Source organism: Protopterus annectens, chromosome 6.part0, assembly GCF_019279795.1.
Source record: "Protopterus annectens isolate FY-2018-M chromosome 6.part0, PAN1.0, whole genome shotgun sequence".
NCBI lineage: Eukaryota > Metazoa > Chordata > Ceratodontiformes > Protopteridae > Protopterus > Protopterus annectens.
Genome location: NC_056737.1, coordinates 1,451,839,148 through 1,451,861,860, shown reverse-complemented (window position 1 = coordinate 1,451,861,860; position 22,713 = coordinate 1,451,839,148).

Sequence of the window (22,713 nt, the reverse complement as noted above, 5' to 3'; positions counted from 1 at the left end):
CAAAAATGCTGTAAAATGAATCAGGCATATAACAGGTTTGTAAGCTTTGCTTTTCCAAGTTAGTTTTCTTTTGCTTGAGGCATGCTTCCCTTAAATACTACACTGCAAATTAACCAAAATACCATTATTGTGCATTCAGGTGAATGGAAAATAATTGAGAATGTGTTACATAAAATTCTTTCTACCTTTACATCTTGGCCTATTGTGCTTCTGTAATTCAAATGCTTTTCATATTTATTATATATTAAAGTCATGTTAAAAATTAATATTATTTGCTGTGAAAAAAATCATATCCCATACATTTTAGATCATTTTTATAGTAAGAAGAGCATATCTGCTGCATCAACAATGTTGGAGGTTTAAAAAAAATTGCATTAAAAGTATAATACATTAGATATTTCAGAGAGTGAAAACAGCAACTTTGCATAGGACTAGTGACTTTTGTTTAAGTTTTATTCATGGGTTTCAGGCAGGTGGCTAATTAGATTACTTATTTGTTATGGAACTATTATAGATCTACAGGCCGCCGACAGGGACAGTGGCATAACTACTGGGATGCACAAATGACTGAAGTCCACAAATCATCGATTAAAGGTGAACTCCTTTATTTAGCTATATGAACACCATAATCTTGGACAAGAGTCAACATTAAAAAATGTGCATGGCCTAATTAGTAACATGACATAGCGTAATGAAGAGCCACATGCTTTCAACAATGCGTAAACAAAATATTTTGAATAGGCATAAAAATAGCACCAATGGACTGGCTTCTGCATACTCACCAGGACCGTATTAATAGGTTCACAATGCTTTATGTGTGTGTGTGTGTGTGTGTGTGTGTGTGTGTGTGTGTGTGTGTGTGTGTGTGTGTGTGTGTGTGTGTGCGTGTGTGTTTGAGTGTGTGCGTGTGTGCGTGTGCGTGAGTGTGAGTGTGTGTGTGTGTGTGTGTGTGTGTGAGTGTGTGAGTGTGTGTGTGTGTGTGTGTGTGCGCGCGAGTGTGTGTGTGAGTGTGCGTGTGTGTGTGTGTGTGCGCAAATGTGTGTGTGTGTCTTCAAGGATCCCCATTTGAAGTGTAAGACCAACAAATCTAAGTTCTAAAGGTATGAAAAAATAAAGCACAACTACTGAATAAGTGCAGTGAATGTTGAATTTCAATTAATGCCATTAAAGCATTTCTTCTCTGGGGCTTTACCCCTGCACCCCTCAGTGTGATGGTCTGCATCCCGCATACCCATACAAATTATATGCACTAACTCTGAAATCATTGTACGTCAGAGAAAAGGGAATGCTGAAGTGTACAGCAAACCTGTAAATTAACATGTATTTCTATTTTTGTAAGTTTAGTTTCATCGTTCTGAGGATCAAATCTGCAGTCTTCAGACTTTCAAGAGGAATGCATCATAAAAAGAATTTCACAATTTCTACTTTCCTTTACAGATGTGTTAGAAAAGGAATTTAAAAAAAAGACCCTAGGGAGGAGTTGCAAGAATGGGATACAATGCACTGAAGGTATATAATACAGAAGGTTGTTATGAAACAAAAAAGCAGTAAATAAACAAAAGAGACACGGCTTGTAGGTACATAACAGAAAATAATTAAATGTATCTGAGCAGATGCTGTTTGTTCATCAGGAATAGATTACCCTGAGAATTTATGGAAAGCAACTAAAAAGTAAGTTTGTGTGTGCACATGCATTATTTCCATACTTAAGAAGATATGGCGCAAGCCAAAATTTCTTACCAAGCAGTCTCTCCAGCATCTGCCTGTCCAGACATGTTTGGTTGTAGGGCGTGTGAAAAAAACTACATTTCTAAGGAGAAAAGGTGGCACAAACTGGTAACAGCAGAAAAAAAGAAAAAAAAAATCACAAACTGGTGCAAGGTTTGATTCGTACAGCTTAGGAATGATAGTCTTGCTTTATACCACAGAGTTGTTCTTGTAAATGTATAAACTGTGGTAACTTTGTGCAATGTGATAAAAAATGAAATAGACCTGAGACATTGTGCAGATCAGATATATTATATACTATAGCAAAGTAAAACCATATAGTTAGGAAATTAGGAAAAAACTAGTACATTAAACTGCAGAATGCTCCACATTCTGAATGAAAAAAATAAGACTGGAAGGTGGTATGAGAAAGAAAAGTGAAACTACCATTTATAACATGCCTAAGTCTAAAGGATTAACACACCCTGAGTAAATCCCATCAGCTGATACTGCAGCATGACATTAAGAATAGTATCCAAAGAGTATATAATAACAAACAGGTAAGTCTGATAACCAAAATTCCCAGGAACCACCATGAAAACTAGGTTAGTAAAACAGGATGAAGAGCACTGAAGACGCAGTGAGGTTCTGAAGATAATCAAGCATTTCATTTTGTGGCTGTATCTGAAAAATCTAATGTCTGAAGTCTAAAGAATGAATATGACAAATGCCTATAATGTCAAATGCAACAGCAATCATTGATGCAAGTAAAAATATAATGTTTGTTTTGCATACTGGAACTTTGTTAGCCTCCATCCTTCTACTAAATTATTCTAATGCAGAAGTTGCCCAACTTTGGAGAAAAGTATGCCTTGATTCTTCAAAGTTCTATGACCTCAGAATTTAAATAATTAAATTGGGGTTTGTGTGCAGAGCTATTTGCTCCCTTGTAAAATCTTTATATTTATTTTGTATTTAGATCTTGGTAAATTCAGATTTCACCTTTTCCAGTCAGACCATTCAGCATACTTTAACGTATACAAGTACCATAAAATGACAAAGAAGAAATCCACTCACAGGCATTGAATATATGCCTATACTTGCATGTAGGCATACAGCTATGATGTATGCAGGATATACATGTGAAGACCACAATATAGCACAAGTCTCAATTTAATTTTTTCAAATATTTTGTGTTTCTACTAGCATGACAGAAATGGACCCCATTCCTAAGTCAAAGTAATTAGTATTGTTTCAGTCTTTGATGTTTGCTCTTTGTGGCAGCTGCAATGTGCCCAGAATTGACTTCCTGGAAATTCTGGGCTTCTTGCATAATAGCAACAATACATAATTTCTTTCTTATTCTCAATAATCCACTCTGTCATCTTTATGTCTCTTTTCTGGCCTGTCAGTTTTTGTGTTTTTTGTGGACTACTTCTTCCTTCTACAACAGGAGGGGGCCATCCTCCCCCTGAGCCTGGCCTAACATCATTGTAGCAATGTTTTTGTAACCTGAGGATCCTCCACTGTCATTTTTTTCCAGTTCTGGCACCAGTGCACCTACCATGATTGGGCACTTTTTTATCCTGGGACTTGTACACTCAGCTGTCTTTTTTATTTTTAACCTATGTCTGTCCAAAGTATATGCTATATAAAATATAGTCTATATATCATTGTTGTCTTGGTGAGATTTTGTAAAAACAAGGTCCACCACATGAAGGTACTCACCAGGACTTGAGGGTGAGTTCACTTCTAGCACTACTGCTCTCTTTTGCTTGCTGATTTTATCATCTCTCCATTCAGACCCTGATGTGTGTGGCCATGGTGATGTAGGCATAGAACAAGTAATAATATAGCAAGAGACAATTTCAGGCAACAAGCACAGTAAGAAAAGGTGTTTTTGTCACATTACTGTGGCCCCTCTGTTGTTGCACATCTGCATTAACAGATCTGAACTATAGGGAAGCTGTACAACAATATCCCTGAATGGGTGTGCAGTAAGCAAACAAAGCACATTAACAGAGAAATATACTTAAAAAATTCTTCTTTTTAGTGCATGCAGCTACTTAGAATAATCAGGAGCAATTGATAGTGGTAGGCCAAATTTTGTACATCATTACCATTGCTTGTAGTGACTATTTGTACTTGCCCTATGAATACTATGTGTATGTCCATCCACCAGAATCACTGTGCCTGCTTTTACATGCTGTACATTGCACAACCCATACACAGCAGCATCTGTGGGAGGAGCACTAGGACAGGAAGGGCTATTGTGTTGTTGCAGTCCTGAAGCCACTTCTGAGAATCAAGGTTTCATAGGAGATTTCTGATGTGACTTGTGATGCAGGAAAATGACATAGACTAGAATTGTACACATCAAGCATATGTCAAAGACCAAAACTGCATCTAATAGTCCAGCACCACCCTTGTACAATTGGGCTCCGTATGTTATATTTGAGCCATTCACTGTCGACTCACACTATAGTGGGCAGGAGCAGTGAACAATAAATGCTAGAGACTGTGTAAGTCATTGCCAAGTTGTAACATTGAGAACTAAATAAATACAGTTGTAGGTATGCCAAAGATCTATTGCAGTATTAAGAAAAAGTACTTAGTTGCTATAGAGATTTACCTGTGGCTTGTTGATTTAGTGGAGAAGGTGCCAGTATGCAAGTGAAGTGGCAGGGTTTCATGACTTGGTGGATCTTTTTTTAACCTTTTTTACCCACCCATTTAATAAAATGATCTTGCTGAAGTCCCAAGTTTCATTGCCAAGGTCCAAAGTCCACTATGAACAAAGGGCAAGACATAGACTGCAAACTATTGTGTTGCAAAACTGATTGTCATATAAGTGGCCTTCTGGTTAAGTATTGCTGATGCAAGCCTTTTTTTCTTTTGTTTTTATACCAGTATTTCCCTACTACATGCACAATGTTAGCACCTGCCGATTACTTAAGTTGTCACTACCATTCATTGTTGACCACTTCCACTCACTATAGTATGAATCATCAATGAAAGACTTGATTACAACATTGGAATTTGTAGCACTGGCACCTTTGTATTTCTCAACCTCTTAGAGCAACAAATTGGACAGAACCTAAAATAAGGGGGAGGCAGAGGCCCAAAAATAAGACAGATTTTAAATATTACTCTTATAAGCTTTGAAAGTTACTATAACAGGATTTATATTAGCATGCATTTTCTGAAAGACTGGTAGTCTGAAACTCATATGTTTTGTCATTATTTAATAACTTCAATCCTCAGTGATTTGTAGAAAAGCACACATTTTATGAGGAACAGACCAAAAATATGAGGCATAAATCTGGACATTCTGTTAAAAGCTGGATAGTTGAGAGGTATGAGCACCATGCAGTCTGTGATGACCGTGCCCTGGCCCAGCAATCAAGCAGCCTCAATCCTCACCACTAACACCAGGGAGGTTGTCTCATAGAAGATGAAAGAATAACAAATAAACACAGCAAAGTACAATTTCCCTTAAGTGCACACAGAAATCACAGTCGGTCTGGGGCTGGTTGCTCCCTTGCTCTCCAGGTCCCCAATAAGACTCCCCACTGGCACAGCTATAGGGTCCAGATCTCAGCCTAGCTGGCAAGCTAACCTCCAGTACCCTCTCTGTCCCACCAGTGCTTTGTGTCCCTGCCCAGGTAGCTGGCACACACCCACACTTTGAGATAAGTATTTTTACAACTTCACAGACACTCCTGGGAAAGGCTGACACAGATTCTCTAGCTGTGCCCCTTTACCCAGACTATACGGTAGTAATTTCTGCCACCACCAGCTTAATAATTATCTGCTACCCAAAGGCCTTTAAAAGGGTGTCCAATTATTACTATGCAATATTATTATCCAATTGGTAATGTGACTATTCAGTCTAAGGCTTATTAGAGTGGCCTATTACAATGAACTCTATAAATATGCAATGTACTCTACAGCTTACTTTGTCTCTACACAAACCAACCACAGGTAAAAGGTTTAAAAAAATTAATAATAAATAATTCAAAACACAAGACAATACTACTATACCACAGAGATATCTAAGAGTTCAGAGATCACACAGAAACTTAAAATAATACAGTATGACAGGTCTGATGTCAAAGAAAACCACTTAATCTAACTTTCTAATCTTTAGCTATTCTTAAGAGAAAACACAGAACTACAATCCTACTTACATATATAAAGAGCATAAGCAGTGCTGGGGTTGATAGTCTAAGACAAATGCTTGGCTTGGTTTTCCTTACAACAGATGGCAATGTTGCAACAATCTTGAAGTTCAGATTTTACAGTGTTTTCTTTCATTTAAAAACACAAGCCTGTATTTTACATTTATTTATACAAATGACAGAATTATGTATCAAATTCTATTTGACTAGGCTGGCAGCCTTTGCCCATCTTTCCCCAGTCTTCATATCTCTTCCCTCCTGGAAAACTCAAGCTAGTTTTCAAGTGAGCCTTGAGAAATGCCACTTGAGAGGGTAAGGTATATCTGAGGGTACCTCACCCCATTCCTTGTCTTGAGGGCCCATCTGCACTGGCATTCCTACTCCCACTGCAGTGATGCACTGACATATCATATGCTTGCAACCCCAGGCTCCATCTTAGCAATTTGGCATTTTGCTGACTGGCTCTGTTTAACAATGTTAGAGGGTTGTGATATGTCATTACAGTGAATTTTCTTCCATACAGATAAGGCTGAAGTTTTTTCAGTGCCCACACTATGGCTAGACATTCTTTTTCTACAGCTGCATAGCATTCCTCCCTGGGTTGGAGCCTACAACTGAGATCAACCACTATGTGCTCTTCCCCCTCTGAAGAAATCTGGCTAAGTACAGCCCCCACCCCATGGTTTGAAGCATCCACCTGCACAACACATTATTTGCTGTAATCTGGACTGGCTAACACAGTGGGTCCTCCCAAAGCTTCTTTAAGCTTCTGAAATGCCTGCTCACATACTGGGGTCCACACTGCCTTATCTGGCCTGTTCTTCCTTGTCAGGTCTGTGAGGGGAGCAGTTATGGTACTATAACTGGGGATGAACTTTCTGTAGTACCCTGCTGTCCCTAAGAATGCCCTCACTTGCTTTTTGGTAACAGGTGCAGGCCATGCCTGAATAGCTTCCACTTTGGCAGGTTCTGGCCTTATCGTACCACTCCCCACTCTATGTCCTAGATAGCAGACCTCTGCCATAACCACCTGACATTTGCTCGGCTTAATGGTCAACCCTGCCCTTTGTAGTCTGCCCACAACCTACCCTGACATGCTGAAGGTGCTCTGGCCAAGAATGGCTGTAGATGGCAATATCATCTAGGTAAGCAAGGGCAAACCCTCCTGCTCCTGCTAGGATATTATCCACCAGCCTCTGGAAAGTTGCTGGGGCATTCTTCATCCCAAAGGGCATCTCATACAAGCCAAAAGGAGTCACAAAGGCTGAATTCTCTCTAGCACTGAGAGTCAAGGGCACCTGCCAGTAACCCTTGGTAAGATCAATGGTTATAAGATACTTAGCCCCACCCAGCTGCTCTAGGGCCTCCTCTGTCCTAGGCATGGTGTAGGCATCTGACTCTGTGTGATTATTTAATTTCCTATAATCCACACAGAACCTGGTGCTGACATCCTTCTTTGGCACCAGTACTGCTGGCAAGGCCCAGGGAATGTTGGACTCTTGAATCACCCCTAGTTCCAACATCTCCTGTACCTCTTCCCTCAGAGTCTGCTTGACTCTCTTAGGCACCCTATAAGGGGCCTGCCTAATAGGCCTTTGGGGTCCTGTATCCACCTGGTACTGCACCAGGTGGGTGCTCCCTGGCTTCCCAGTGAACATGTCCCCACATTCCTGCAACACTGCTCAGATTTCTCAAACCTGGGTAGGAGATAGCTGCTGGGGCATTGCTACCCCTTCTACAGAGATGTCAGCCCGAGCCTCACTAAGGAGATCAGTCCCCAGATCTCCCTCAGACTCCTCCTGCAATCCACTGCAAATGCTCAGCACTAGGGCCTCCCTATCATGGTAAGGCTTCATCATGTTAACAACATACAATTTGTGCCCCTGCTGTCTGCCTAGCACTTCCACCATGTAGTTAACATCACTTACCTTTCTTATCACCTTGTAAGGTCCCTCTCAAGCTGCTTGCAGCTTGTTGTATCTGACAGGAATGAGAACCATTACCTGCTGCCCCACAGTATATTCCCTAGCTCAAGCATTCCTATCATACCACACATTTTTCTGTTGTTGGGCTTCTGCCAGGTTCTCCTGGGCCAAGCCCATGAGTTCCCTGAGCCTAGTCCTGAACTTTAGGACGTATGCCACAACAGACTCCTTGTGAGACTCACACTCACCTTCCCACTCATCTCGAATTAAATCTAGAAGTCCCCTCACCCTATGCCCATACAGCAACTCAAAGGGTGAAAAACCTTTGGATTCCTGGGGAACCTCTCTGTAAGCAAACAACAAATGGGGCAAATATTTGTCCCACTCCCTCTTAAACTGATCTGCAAATGCCCAAAGCATGGACTTGATTGTAGAGTTTAACCTCTCAACAAGACCATTAGTCTGGGGATGGTAGGGGGTGGTCTTCATATGCTTCACCCCACAGGACTTCCACAGACAAGCCAGCAGGTCTGACATGAAATTGGCACCTTGGTCAGTCAGTATTTCTTTTGGGAAACCTACCCTGCTAAAAATCTCTAACAAAGCATTTGCCACCTTCTCTGCCTCAATGGAGGACAAAGCCACTGCCTCAGGGTAGCATAATCCACTACCACTAGGATATACTTTTTCCCTGTGGAACTTGGGGTACTCAGAGGACCCACAATATCCATAGCTACCCTCTGAAATGACTCCTCAATCACAGGCAAAGGCATCAAAGGAGCTCTCACCTTGTCTCCCTTTTGGCTTTGCTCACAGGTCCTGAAGTACCATGTTACTTCTCTGGAAATTCCAGCCAATAGAAGTTTTGCATAATACGCCTCTTTGTATGTTTTATGCCCGTATGACCTGCAAAGGGAATATCATGTGCTATGGCAAGAAGCGCCAGATGGTAGGCTCAAGGCACTGCCAACTGCTGTACTCTCTCACCTTCTATCCCTTCCTCAGGGGTCCACTCTCTGTATAGTAACCCTTTGTTCCAGTATACAGATTCCCCCTTCCCTTGAGAATCAGGTGCCTCCCTAGCTACCTGCCTCAGGCCTTGCAATGTAGGGTCTGAGAGCTGAGCCTGTCTCAACTCTCTCCTTGTAACCCTTCCTAGTTCCCCTTCCACTGGAAGTCTGGCATCCTCTGACAGTGGTGCCTCACTGTCAGCCTGGGTACTACTACTCACCTCTACCTTTGCAGTCACTCTCTCCAAGGGACCATCAGTACCTACAAGCAGCTGAGGCTCACCTTCAGTCTCACTGCTACAGCGTAGCTCACTCCCTGAAGTAACCACCTCACCAGTCCTGGCTGCAATTATGCAGACTGTCTGGGTCTCCCCCAGGCTACCACACTTACATGCTTGTCTTCAAGCCTGACTGCATGTAACTGCACAAGTGCAGGGTACTGCACTATCAAAATCATTCCCTATCAGGACATCTGCAGGTATATCTTCAAATACACCTACTTGTTGGCTTCCTTTTCCACCCTCTCAGTCAAGGTGAACCTTAGCCAAAGGTATTTGGAATGGGATCCCTCCTAAAGCCCTGACTGGAGTAGACTGCCCAGGCAAGTAGTGCTCCTCTGTAACCAGTGAATGCTTTACAATGGTTATATCAGAGGCTGTGTCTCTCTTAGCAATGGCGTCTTTGCAATTCATTACAATGGGATATAACCTTTGGTGGTAGTTTGGTACCCTTGTTGTCCCAAGACAACCTACTGTTGGTGTTTTGTCTTTCCCACTTACTGGCCCCCTCACCTTTGGTTCCCTACCTTGCATCCGTGGACACCTGTATGCCACATGGCCCCACTGGTTGCATTCAAAACATTTAATCCTAGCTCCTGGATGTGTACCTGGACTAGTGTCTTCCCCTGCTACTGGCAGATTATGTTGGGGCAGTATGTGCTTGCCACCATGGGTTCCTTTAGACCCATGAGCAGTACTAGGGGTCCCCTTCCTGTGCAGGGGTGCCCTGCTGGCCAAGTATAGGTCTTTTTTCTTCCCAAACTCATCTGAAGTAGCATGTCCTCAGGCAAAGTGCTAAAGGCTTGTTCCCTTACCAAAAAGGTCTGCCAGCCCTTCAAAAGTGGTGACCTGACATCCACTCACCCAGCTATGAATATAAGTGCTCAGTTCAGCAACATATTCACATACATTTTCATCTGCCTTGCATCTATGCTCACAAAACTTTTTCCTATGCATTTCAGGTGTTAGCTTAAAACATTCTAACAGACATTTATTTACAACAGTATAATCAAAACAGACAGAGTCAGGCATTTGTGATAGACAAGTTACAGCTTTCCCATGGAGTAAGGGGGTCAGGAACCGTACCCAGAGCCTTTGGTCAACACTATACTGTTTGCATAACCTTTCAAACATGGTTTTCCTTACAGCAGATGGCAATGTTGCAACAATCTTGAAGTTCACATTTTACAGTGTTTTCTTTCATTTAAAAACACAAGACTGTATTTTCCATTGATTTATACAAATGATAGAATTATATATCAAATTCTATTTGACTAGGCTGGCAGCCTTCACCCATCTTTCCCCAATCTTCACACAGTCCATAAATAGATTGTCCTATCTGGTCATTCCCTGGCTCAATAGTGGAACATGGGGATAGAATACAATGGCATGTAGAAACACAGCATAGGTGTAATAACAATCATATACAGAAATAGCTTAGCTAATTTTGCTGAAGTACTGATACAAGCTTGACAGAGATTAGGGGTGCAACATACACCACATTCAATGTTTACTAATGGTGCTCCACCACCAAGGTGACACTGTCGCCAAATTGTCTTTAACATAACTTGCAATGGTAAGAATGACACTATGGGCAGCCCCCAAAATCAGCAGTCCTTCACCCACCAGTTGCTGCACAGCAGACATTTTCCAGTGAGTAATAATATTCTGACACAGCCCACCACAGACAGCCATACTTATCTACATCTGTGAACCAACACCCAGAAAATTAAATAATAATTATGCCACCCATGTCAGCATACAGAACATATCATAGCCCTCAACCAAGCATGAAAAGAGACACAATAATGTTCAAGTAACAAGCAAGGGACAGTACTGTGGAGCATGAAATTAAAATGCACCATATATGATGCTGATAAGTGCATTTGTATTGGTATCATTTGTCATATAAGTACCAACAGAAAATGCAACATTTCAGCCTAGGCACAACTGCAGAGGAAGAAATAGCCCAGTCATCATGCATAGCTTTATTCATACCACATCAGCTTCCAGTACGTCAGAAATGCAAGAGATATCTATAATCAAAATACTTCCAGCCAAAAGTTTAGGGTATGACCAGACTCGACTCAGAAATACCCACAGCTATTCTGGACATAATAGTTTTGCAATCTATGCATGTTCTATCTCTTGCATTTTGAGGAATATTCTCTACATCATTGCAGCCCACATGCATATATAACACCATAGCTGAAAGCTTCAAAGCTACATGAGTAAAGGTCTGCAAGACGCAGGGGAACATTTTTCACCAGTTTATATCACTGAACATTTGTCTATGAACTGCTCTGCCTATTCTAAATAAAGATACAGCAGGACTAGGTATCCTATCTAAATGCACAGTGCCTGAAAAACATCAGGTAACATACTAAGATGAAATAGCAGAAGTAAGCATGATATTGCGGTTTATTTTAGGATTACTTTCTGTGTGATAGAAAGCTATAAATCTATTAACGTGAATTCTAAACTTCTAAATCCATCTTGGCAAGTTGTTTCTATTTATTCAAAACTACTACTACTTTTTTTATCCTCAAACCCCTCTCTCATGAAAAAAGAAAATTTAAACTCCTCTCTCTCTCTTGATAATACAGTCGCTGAAGTCAGTCACTTCTCATACCAAACTATTAGGGGTGATAGTGGATGGTAATCTTACATTCGACCTGCGTATACAAAATTGCATAAGAAAAATTCATCTGCTTTACAGACCCAAAAACATTCTCACTGATGCAACTAAAACTACACTTGTCACTACATATCTCCTCCCCACTCTTATTTATGGCTCTACCATCCTTATTAAACTCCAGGCTTCACAAAAATTAAAATTTGAACAATGCTATAACAAAGTTGCTACGTTTGCAGCACATACCCCTTTCAGAACCAAACACTGTATAGCACTGAAAAGTCTAAATTGGTTAGGACTATCACATCAAATAACATATACACATCTTACCTCCTATAAAAGTATCCAGAATCCATCTGCCTATACAACACTAAGAAACATTCTATACAACTATGTTCCCAGTCAGTCATTGTGATCAAGTGACCAAAAACTCCTGTCTGTCTACAAACCTAGTGAATCTGCTGGGCATTGTCTGTACTTGTACAAGGTTGCTAAGGCCTGGAACTCCTTACCCGTATCCATCAGGGCTATACCCTCCCTCCCATCTTTCAAAACCACTTTGAAAGACTTCCTAGATAAAATCTGGCTCTGTTCTTGCTCAAAACCAGGATAAACTATATCCGTACATATGAACAAGTACCTTTTCATTCCTTATACCTCCTTACTCTCCCTTCTTCACTTACTTTTTTCTTGCTATCTAATTTTTGTCCCTGACTTTCTCTCTAAACATAGCATAAGCCTGTTTTTCCTTCATTTCATGTTGCAATTCCTATTTGTATTACATCATCTTACCTTTAATTTCTCTACAAATTGTCTAAAAGTTCTCTAAATATTAAATGACTGTCATATACCTTATATTGATTCTTACCCAATGTGTTTATATTATGTCTAATTTGTTATAATTATTTAAACTGCACGTTTTTGTTTTATTTTTCAAGATTGTAAAATTATTATTCTAAAAATGCTTTGTAATTATATGGAACATTTCTCCCTGGGCCTCTGCTAAAAATGGGTTTGTGCCCAGTCGGACTTCCCAGTAATCAATTGTCAATAAATAAAGAGGCAGAATTGTTTTCTTAAACTATGGAAAAAAAAAACAAAAGAGTATGCAATGACTAACAATGCAAATTTCAGACATAGAAAGGTACAAGACAGAATAGCAGGATATATGTAAGAAGTGTGACATCAAGCGATGAATGAGAGAGAATAAAAACTGAAATAACTCATGCATGCACACTATAAATACAAATGAAATACGTAAAGGCTAGAAACAACAGTTAGCACACTAAGCAAAAATAAATAAATAAATAAAGTTAGTGACAGACACAGGTTTATCAGTGAACAAAATAAAGTGGAAGTCAGCAGATATATCTATGGGTGACAGAGTGCAATTCCTTGAGAATCAATTGCCTACAGCACAAGGCTGCAAGCAGCACAAGGATGATCACTGTTTCCCCATAGGAAATCACTCCCAGTGCACTGCAATTTGTAAGTGTGCACTGCCAGTGATTTACTTTTATTTGGAGATTTCTATCTTCTCTGATTTGGTGCAGCCATGCAGATGATCTATAAAACTTCAAGGGCATGAAGGTCATGCACCTATGGTCCTACAAAAAACACTTACAGTTACTTTTTCTGTATTCTATATTTCAGGCATTCCCTGGGATTCAGAAAACTTCCATATCGGAATAGCTTATTCCTGTATGGAAGAGACCATTCCTGTACAGCACGGAAGCATGCCATGCATATGCATGAAGGCGCACTGCCGTGCTGCAATATGTACACAGAAATGTGTATGAGTGCAGGGGGTGTGTTTGACAGCAGTGCTCTCACAAGATACACGCCCTCTGCACACTAGAATTGCCGTACAGCAATTTAAAATGAGCAAGAATGTTCATAACACCCCCAACCCAACAGGGTAAGAAATCTGGACAAACCCATAAGGGACAATCATCCCTACAAAGCCAAAAAGTTGCTAGAATAACAGGTTCAGCATTAGCATGGATATACTGAAGGGTGCAAATTAAAAAACACAACAAATAAACATTTTTTTTTACATATGCAATAAAGTTTAAGCATACGCTTAGCCCAGCTGAAATGGCAGGATTAGTTAAAAAGCAATAGACATTCAGCATAATTATAAGTGCAATAGTGTAGTGGTTAGAGTGTATGCCTTGCACATAGTCATTCATGGTTTGAGCCTCACCAAAGCATTTTGTATGTGTAAACATTACAATTGTAATTTATTTGTATATTTATGTAGGAAGTAACTTATTTTTCTCAACCAGAATAGTGTATTAGGCTCAGATGTGAGGTGTCCGTCTAATAAAGTAGCGAAACCCCCATATAAACACAAGTGGAACATACAGTATAGTCACACAAGAATAAATTAATTGCAGCACATTGGGGAATGTCAGGGAAGGTAAATAAATCTATATTATGTAAGGAATGATGAATTAATCCCATACAAGTGTTAGACCAATATAATAAAACATAAGCAATGCTAAACATTGCACAGCTATGCTGACCAGGTGTAAGCATTGTGTACATATGAATACTAAGTAATGAATAGCCCAGCTAAGTGGATTTGCTTATTCATAGGTTCATAGGTTCATACTAGGTTATCTGCCCTAGGACATTTATAAGCCTAGCCAGAGTGTTTGGCTTTCGCCACCCATTTTAAATGAATTTTGCTATGCCCTTTTTCGAGGTTAGTATACTGTGTCTCTGTCTAACAGTGACACAGAAGTGATAACTGGGGTAAACCTACTATCTCCCATCCACTCATCAAGATTCCTCTTGAAGAGAGTCAATGAGGGACTCTGCCTAACCTGGACTGGGATTTTATTCCAGAGTGAAGGGAGCCTCTGGGTTATGAATCTGTCCCTCCAGCATGTCCTATTTATTTCAGTGCTGAGGTTCAAGTCTCTCGAGCACGTAGCTCGATGGGATTTGGATTTTCTGAGGTGCAGCATGTCCATTAATTCCGGGTTGGACATGGCTTTATACGTCAGGCACAGATTGCCTCTGAGCAGGTGGTATGCCACTGAGTAGAGCTGGAGTTTCTTTAACCGGGCAGCATATGGCATCTGTTTGAGCCCTTTGATCCTCTTGGTGAGGTACTTTTGGGGTCTTTCCAGTTGCTGCAGGTGTCTGGTAAGGTACATCCCAAAAGGGGCATTGTACTCAATTATGGGCCTGATGAGGGATGAGTAAAGAGGCACGATGACCTCCCCTGATCTAGATGTGAATCCCTTCATGATTAGGTGGGCTATATAAAATGTTTTTCTAATCACTTTGACCATGTGGTTATCAAATGAGTGATTGCTATCAACTTGGGTCCCCAGGTCCCTAATTACTTCTTCCGTACTTAATGGATTACCACCTATATGGTAATTTGTGGGCACTTTGTTTTTGCCAAAGGGGATGACTATACACTTTTTGGCGTTTAGCTTGAGGCCATGGCTCTGGCACCAGTTGTCTGTTTCTATGAGACCGTTTTGTAGGATGCTTGTGTTGGCTGGAGAGTCGATTATGGCACCCAGTTTGCAGTCATCTGCGAACTTGGTCAGCCACAGTCCTTCCATGTTAGCCTGTACCTCCGAGAAATATATACTGAACAAGAGAGGTCCCAGGACTGAGCCTTGTGGGACGCCACTTGTAACTGGTTTGGAGTCTGACATGGCTCCAGCAATTCTAACCATGTGGGTTCTGTCCTTGAGCCAGTTTGCAACCCATCTAGTGACATAGGGGTTTATATTTAAGCTGGTGAGCTTATCTATAATGCCCGAGTGGGGTATTGTATCGAAGGCTTTTGCAAGGTCCAGGTAGGCTGTGTGGACCACCTTCCCCTCGTCAATGGCCTTGGTGACTGTTTCAAAGAAATCGACCAGGTTTAAGAGGCAGGATCTGCCCTTAACAAAGCCGAACTGGGTAGGATCCAGTGTCTGTAGGTCCCCAATATCTTTATTTATGAGGTCCATGATGATCCTTTCCATAGCTTTGCAGACCAAGCTAGTCAAGCTTATGCGGCGATAGTTTCCAGGATCCGTTGAGGTACCACCTTTGTGGAGAGGGACCACTGTTGCTGTACGCCACACTTTGGGTACATATCTTGTAGTAAGGCTGAGATTGAACAGTAGTTTTATGTTTGGGTTTAGTTCTTCTTGGAGTTCATGTAGGGCACAGCCCGGGACACCGTCTGGTCCCATTGATGCTGTGTTTTTTACTTTGGAGAGGGCGGCTCTTACCTGAGCATCTGAGATGTCAGGGAGGCAGCACTCTGCAGGGATAGATGTTTGCCCTTTTGGTGGGGAAGGGGGGGAGAAGTTTGCACTGAACCTGTCAGCTAGGATGTTGGCAATGTCTGTGGGTTCGGTGTATTTTTTGTCAATTTGGACTAATTCTGAGCATATCTGGGAATTCCCATCCAGGTTCCTAACATAACTAAAGAAAGCCTTGTGATTATCCTTAGTGTCCTGTGCAATTTTTCTCTCGAAGCTGGCCTTAGACAATTTTATGAGTGCCCATAGTTTTTTGCTAATACTGATCAGAGATGCCTTCCCTTTTTGGGATTTTGCTCTATCATGTAGTAGCTTCCTCCTTCTATTGTATAGTTTGTTTATGGCTGGGGTCCACCAGACAGGACGCCTAACTTTTGAGGATTGGGTCTTGGTTTTATTTGGGATTGCAATGCTGAACCTGCCCCTTTAAGCACTGCCAACTTTAGCTAAGCAGGCTTGCCCATGGCTTAGCTTAGCTCAGCATTTTCAAAACCATCCAATCATGGCAAAGGGTGGGAAATCGGCTGTATTTAAACCCTGCAGGTGGGAATACATCATAACTGGTTGTAGCTCTCCACTGTAGGCAGTATGGCAAGTGCTGGAGAGGGCATGCACTTTCAGGTGCAGCACTGGGGCATACAGGAGTCCAAGGTCATGGTAGGACTCCTGGTAAAAAAACATGAAGTGAGACTGCTGCACGACCAGTACCAGGGCTACGAATATAAAGCAGATGCCTGGGAAAGTCTCACCCATGATCTCACCAGTGGCACTGGTATTCCTCAGACTGGTGAGCAGGTCCGGCACCACTATGCTGACTTGAAATGGAGGAAGAAGGAGCTCTTGGAACAGTGGGCCCAAGAAGCAAGAGAGAGGGGTGATTTTCCAGCAGTATATAAGTATTCATAGCAATAACTGTTTACCAAAGTCCAGCCTGTGTATGTGATTGATAGGTATGCATAAATGTTTCTTCTGTTTTCATTACAGCTCCAGCTGAGTGGGCTGTGAACCAGGAAGCCCATGCCAGCAGGTTGCAAAGGGTGTGTTGAGTGAATCCTGCTTATAGTAGTCATATCAAATAAATGTAAAGGAGTAAAATGTCACCTGGCAGTATAAAAAATGTATATGGTTTCTACTGAATAAACCAGACAATATGACAGTAATAGTTCCATATAGGTCATATTTAAATAAAAATGTAACTGCCTGACAATAAAGTTCCAAATCCTGGACTGGTTGTGTTTACTCTGGTATTGTATGGCCTGACATGTTGCATTCACCAAGATCTGATATCCAAATAGTACTGTTGTGTTAACCACTGTTTCTCACACTGTGCTTCATAAAAAAATATGTCTAGGAATGTCTGCATAAGAATGTTGTAATTACAAGGCCAGATTGTACAATCAAGAGAGATTTGGACAGAAAACAGTAAAAGAAGAAACAGCAATGTCTAAATAGCTCACTCTGATGAAATGCAAATTGTTGTATTTTTGGCAGACACAGCCATAGTTTGAATCCCGGGAGTGGTAGTAAGCTGTATGCACAACCATACCTCTCAACTGTATAGATTTTTGCAGAATGTCCAGATATTTGGCTCATATTTTGGGCTGTTCCTCTTTTTCCTGGCAAATCACTGGGATGATCTCAGGATTGTAGTCACTAAATAATGACATACATTTGAGTTTCAGACTTCAAATCCATCAGAAAATGTATTTTATAACAAATCCTGTTACTATAGCAACTTTCTAAGTTTATAAGAGCAATATTTAAAATATTCCCCTATTTGTACCCCCATTTTGTTAAGCTTTGTCCAGATTTTTTTCATTAAGAGGTTGACAGATATGTGAATAATTTTAACTAGGAATCTGGGAATATGTGTAGAAACAGTCGGGTAGTGTTAACAAACATTCCCCCCCATAGGTCTACCAGGTAAGAGAAGTAGAATGTAGCTATAAGAGAGCTGAAGCTTACACTGTGTACAAACATACCACTGCCCAAACCAAGGCCATAGGGTATTGAAATAATACCCGTAGAGTAATGATTAGAGCAATGATCATTAAAGTTGTGAGCACTGCAAGGATATACAAGTTGTTAATTGACATCACCCCCCCCCACCCACCATATCTGCAAAAATAATCTAAACACACAAATCAATGGTTATGTTTTACACTAAACCTACTGTTGGGACATATGTCCTATTATTCAAGAAATATTGAAATGTGTTTCTGTTAATGTTCCATGTTGAAATACTATCATTGGTGGCCTGTTGCTATCAATATAACGTGCATGCCGTTGTAATTGCCACTGTGGTTCCATATATGCATGTGTTCTGTTTGTTATGCAACTGCTCCAAATCTGTTGTTTTGGCTTAATGGCAATATCTATGCATGCTGTTATAACTAATCCTGGATTGTGTCGACTATTACTAAGCCACATATGTTCTAAAACTGCAACACCATAGCACGTTTGGGAAGGCCGGTCCTAGCGGACCCACCTCTCCCACCTCATTTGGCCATGGCACCGGGCCCCAGCAAGTCAGGGACCCATCCTGGGATCTCCTCATCCTCTGGTCCTTCACCACCTTCGGGTGGAACCGCCTCAGGGGATGGGGCTTGTACCCCCCCCAGGAGTGGGCGCAGACAGGATACCGTCACCCGAAGCCAGGTCCAGGGACTGGTGCTTAGTGAGCTCCAAAAGGAGTTTGGAGATCTGCTATGCCAGCTTGAGGGCCACATAGTGCAATTAGAGGGTCAGCCTGCCCCTCCTGCTCAGTCTCCAGCACTGCTACCTTCAGGGCCATGAAGGTCAGTGGTGACTGCCCATGGGTGGGGACCTTAGTCCCACTGTTTCCATTTGGGGGCTCATGGGCTTCTGATTTCCAAACACCCCCTCCCCATCCAAGGTGTTTACCTCCCACATGTGCCATATACTGCCCCTGTATGCTGTCTTGTCTGTCTTCCTATCCAATCTACCTCCCCAAATATACCTACCATCCTTCCCCAAAATCCCAGTCTCACCTTAAAAAAAAAGAGCAATCTGTTCCCCCCCCAAAAAATTTGCCCCATACATAGCTGTTCATTTCGCACACATGTCCATTGGACACATATAATGTGATCTAATTGGCTTAACAACACATTATTGTCATCCTCACCCTTCTCTCAGGGGTTTGAGTGTCCAAATATACCTTCAAATTCAGTATATATGCACAACTGTTGCTGAAGAAGAAATGGACAACGATGGACCTTCCCTACAACCATCCTGCACATCCCTAGCTACTTCCCCTATTGTCTTAAACCCTGCATGCCCCCTTTTTCACTACTTTTCTATCACCCTTTTTTCTTTTCTTTTAAATAAATTAGCGCAGGGGTACCCAGGAGTAAGGCCTTTTAAGCAGCAGTAAGCGGGATTAAGCCTGTTTTCATGGCACTAAGCAATGCCTACACAGACTAAGCACTTTTAAGGCTGTCTATAAGCATATTTAACCAGACGTTAGCATTGCCTACCACCATGCAAACTTGCTTACAACTGCTTAATGGTGCCTTAATCACTCTGTATCCAACAGCCCATATATATATATATATATATATATATATATATATATATATATATATATATACATACATAGCTATCTTTCTCTCTCTATATATATATATAATATTTATATATATATAAATATATATATATATATATATATATATATATATATATATATATATATGTGTGTGTGTGTGTATATATATATATATATATATATATATATATATATATATATATATATATATATATATATATATATATATATATATATATATATATATAGTTTCACTTCATAATCTCGAAATGCTGAAATACCGAATTTCAGCATTCCAAGACCATGAAGCCGAATCATTCATAATACCGAATCCCACAATCATGAATCACACAATCATGAACATACATACACCACATAACACACTCTCCATTCCACCCACAGCACACAATCAAAACAACCCTACACCACATATAAACAGGAAGGCAAGCCCCCTGTGCCCCCCATCCCAATACTTATATATACCAACTCTGAGATCACACATAACATAAAAAAAACCATGGCATTCTCCACTCGTTCACACACAAATACACATCACACATACACAAACACCAACAAATCCAACACTCATACTTATACCTCCCTACCCTTACCCACACATACAACATACAAAAAAACACACAAACACTCACTCACCTGCAATTTCAGGCACTATAACACTACACGCAATGCACTGGAAATGCATAAGAGTGAATTCGAGATATTCAAATTCGCTCTTATGCACTTTTGGCATTCTGAATTTTCGGCTTCATGATCTCAGAATGCTGAAATTTGGCAATTCAGCATTTTGAGATTAAGAAGTGAAACTATATATATATATATATATATATATATATATATATATATATATATATATATATGTAGTGCATTTGGACATTGGATCCACACTGTGAACCTGTTACTGCAATAAATCAGTGTAAATTGGGGTGAAGGGGCCCAAACTAGGGACCTCTTGTAAATATAGCCCTTATCCCATCCTCCAAAGCTGAACTGTTCTGCCTAGCAACAAAATAATAAGCCTTTGCAAGTCCTGAACCTAGGACCCTGTACATCATAGCCGCAAGAGGTTACCACTGAACCATCTGAGGTGTAAGATGCTGGGATGATTTCTCTAACATATCATGCAGAACAGTCAATCTACCATAGGGAATGTACAATGTGGAAACACTAATCATTCTAATAATACATATATACACACACACATACACACACACACACACACACACACACACACACACACATGTGTATATGTATATATGTGTATATATATATATATATATATATATATATATATATATATATAGATATATAGATATATATTATTCCTACAGTTGCCACCTTTTCAAATGGCCAGAGTCTTATTATTTCCTACAAACGAAAATTATTGCATGAAAACATATGCCCACACACAATGCAAAGGACATGACACCACACATTTTGCATACATATGGATGTTTATTTGTGCACTATTTCAGTTGTTTATGCCATTTCTTATAGCATTTAGGTGCTTGAAATACATAATATCTGATTAATGCAACTCTTGAAGAAAACATATGATACAGTAATCTGCAAAAAATAAGATACTTTGCTGTCTAGGCTAAAGCCTTCATGTAGTACAACAGTAAAAAACACACTTGCTTTGAAGACAAGAATCGATCGACACTTAATCACAGATGTAGGTCAACAGCCTCCAATTACACTCTGTAGTCAACCCCCTGGGGAAAAAAGTATCAAGTGTCACAATGTAAATGTATCTGTTACATAGCAATGCTTAACTTAAAATGGTACTGTCACACTGACAATCAGAACTGTGTGCAAGACAGTAAGCTCTAGCCCACCACTTTCCCCATGGTAAAATGTATGAAAATGTACAGCCATATACCTTTATGTTTCTTATTGGTAATAACCCTCACATGTTCTAACAGCCTAGGATAAAAACATTTAATACCCCTCCCCCATAAAATGTCTTACAAGGGCATATAACAGCATTCTCTATACACTGACCTCTTGACTGTACAGGGTCACACATGTTGTCCAGCTGTAGCCCTCATATATATGGACCCTACTCCACAACTTGTGTGGGAGTCCACAACATCACTGGAATGATAGCAGGAATGTTAGCACTAAATAATGATAGACCATACCTAGTAATCTCTTTCTGCATGACATCTGGACAAAGTCTGGTATATAAGTGGAGGACAGAAGCTGAAACACAGGGCCATATTTGAAATATTGCTATAATACACTATGAAAGTTGCTGGTGTTACAGGATTGGTTGCAACATACCCTTACTGAGGAATATGAAGTCAGAAACACAAATGGATGTTGCCATGCACTGATAGCAATCAGCAGAGAGAATGCCACTGTTTTGTCAAGGGCAAGACCTGTGTGGGAAGCAGCCATACCTCTGGCCATCATGTGATATCCCACAGTTGAGAGCTATACAGACAGATTGCGTTCCATGCAAAACTAGCATGTACACACAAACCCTGTAAAACTAGCAGTTATCAATGCATATAACAGCAATACTCATACACTGTCCCTAGTTCTGGAACCTTATACAAACATGTAGTTGGCCTGTGTCCACAAGTCTTGTTGTAAGAGGTATTCCAACCTGATGTCTGCAACACTGCTGCCCCCACACATGAAGGATGTCTTCCATACAGGCAAGGTAAAGGGACAACGTCCATGTGATGTAGTTATCTAAAGTAATGGGTTGCTATGACACTGGCTATTGGAAGAGCTACACAGCTGCCTGCATGCAATTAGCAAGTGGGGAACAGCAATTGGTGTAGAGGCCATCACCTGAACATGAGCATCGCCTACAAAAGCCATGCTGCAACCTATTCAAACCAGCTCAATCCCAGTAGTTGTAATAATGGGATAGATGATTATGAAAGCTGTAATGATGCCCTGCTGAGGACATAACATCTAGCTCTGTCTGCAGTGGGCCATATGTGTCAGCTGTGCAGATCTTCACAGGATGTCAAGATGTAGCCATCATCGTGTTTGTTCTGTTCCTCCAAACATCTATATTCATCTGGCAAATAGCTGGAGATGGAAGTAATGAAGTAATGACAGACACATGAGTTTCAGACCCCACCACCTTCA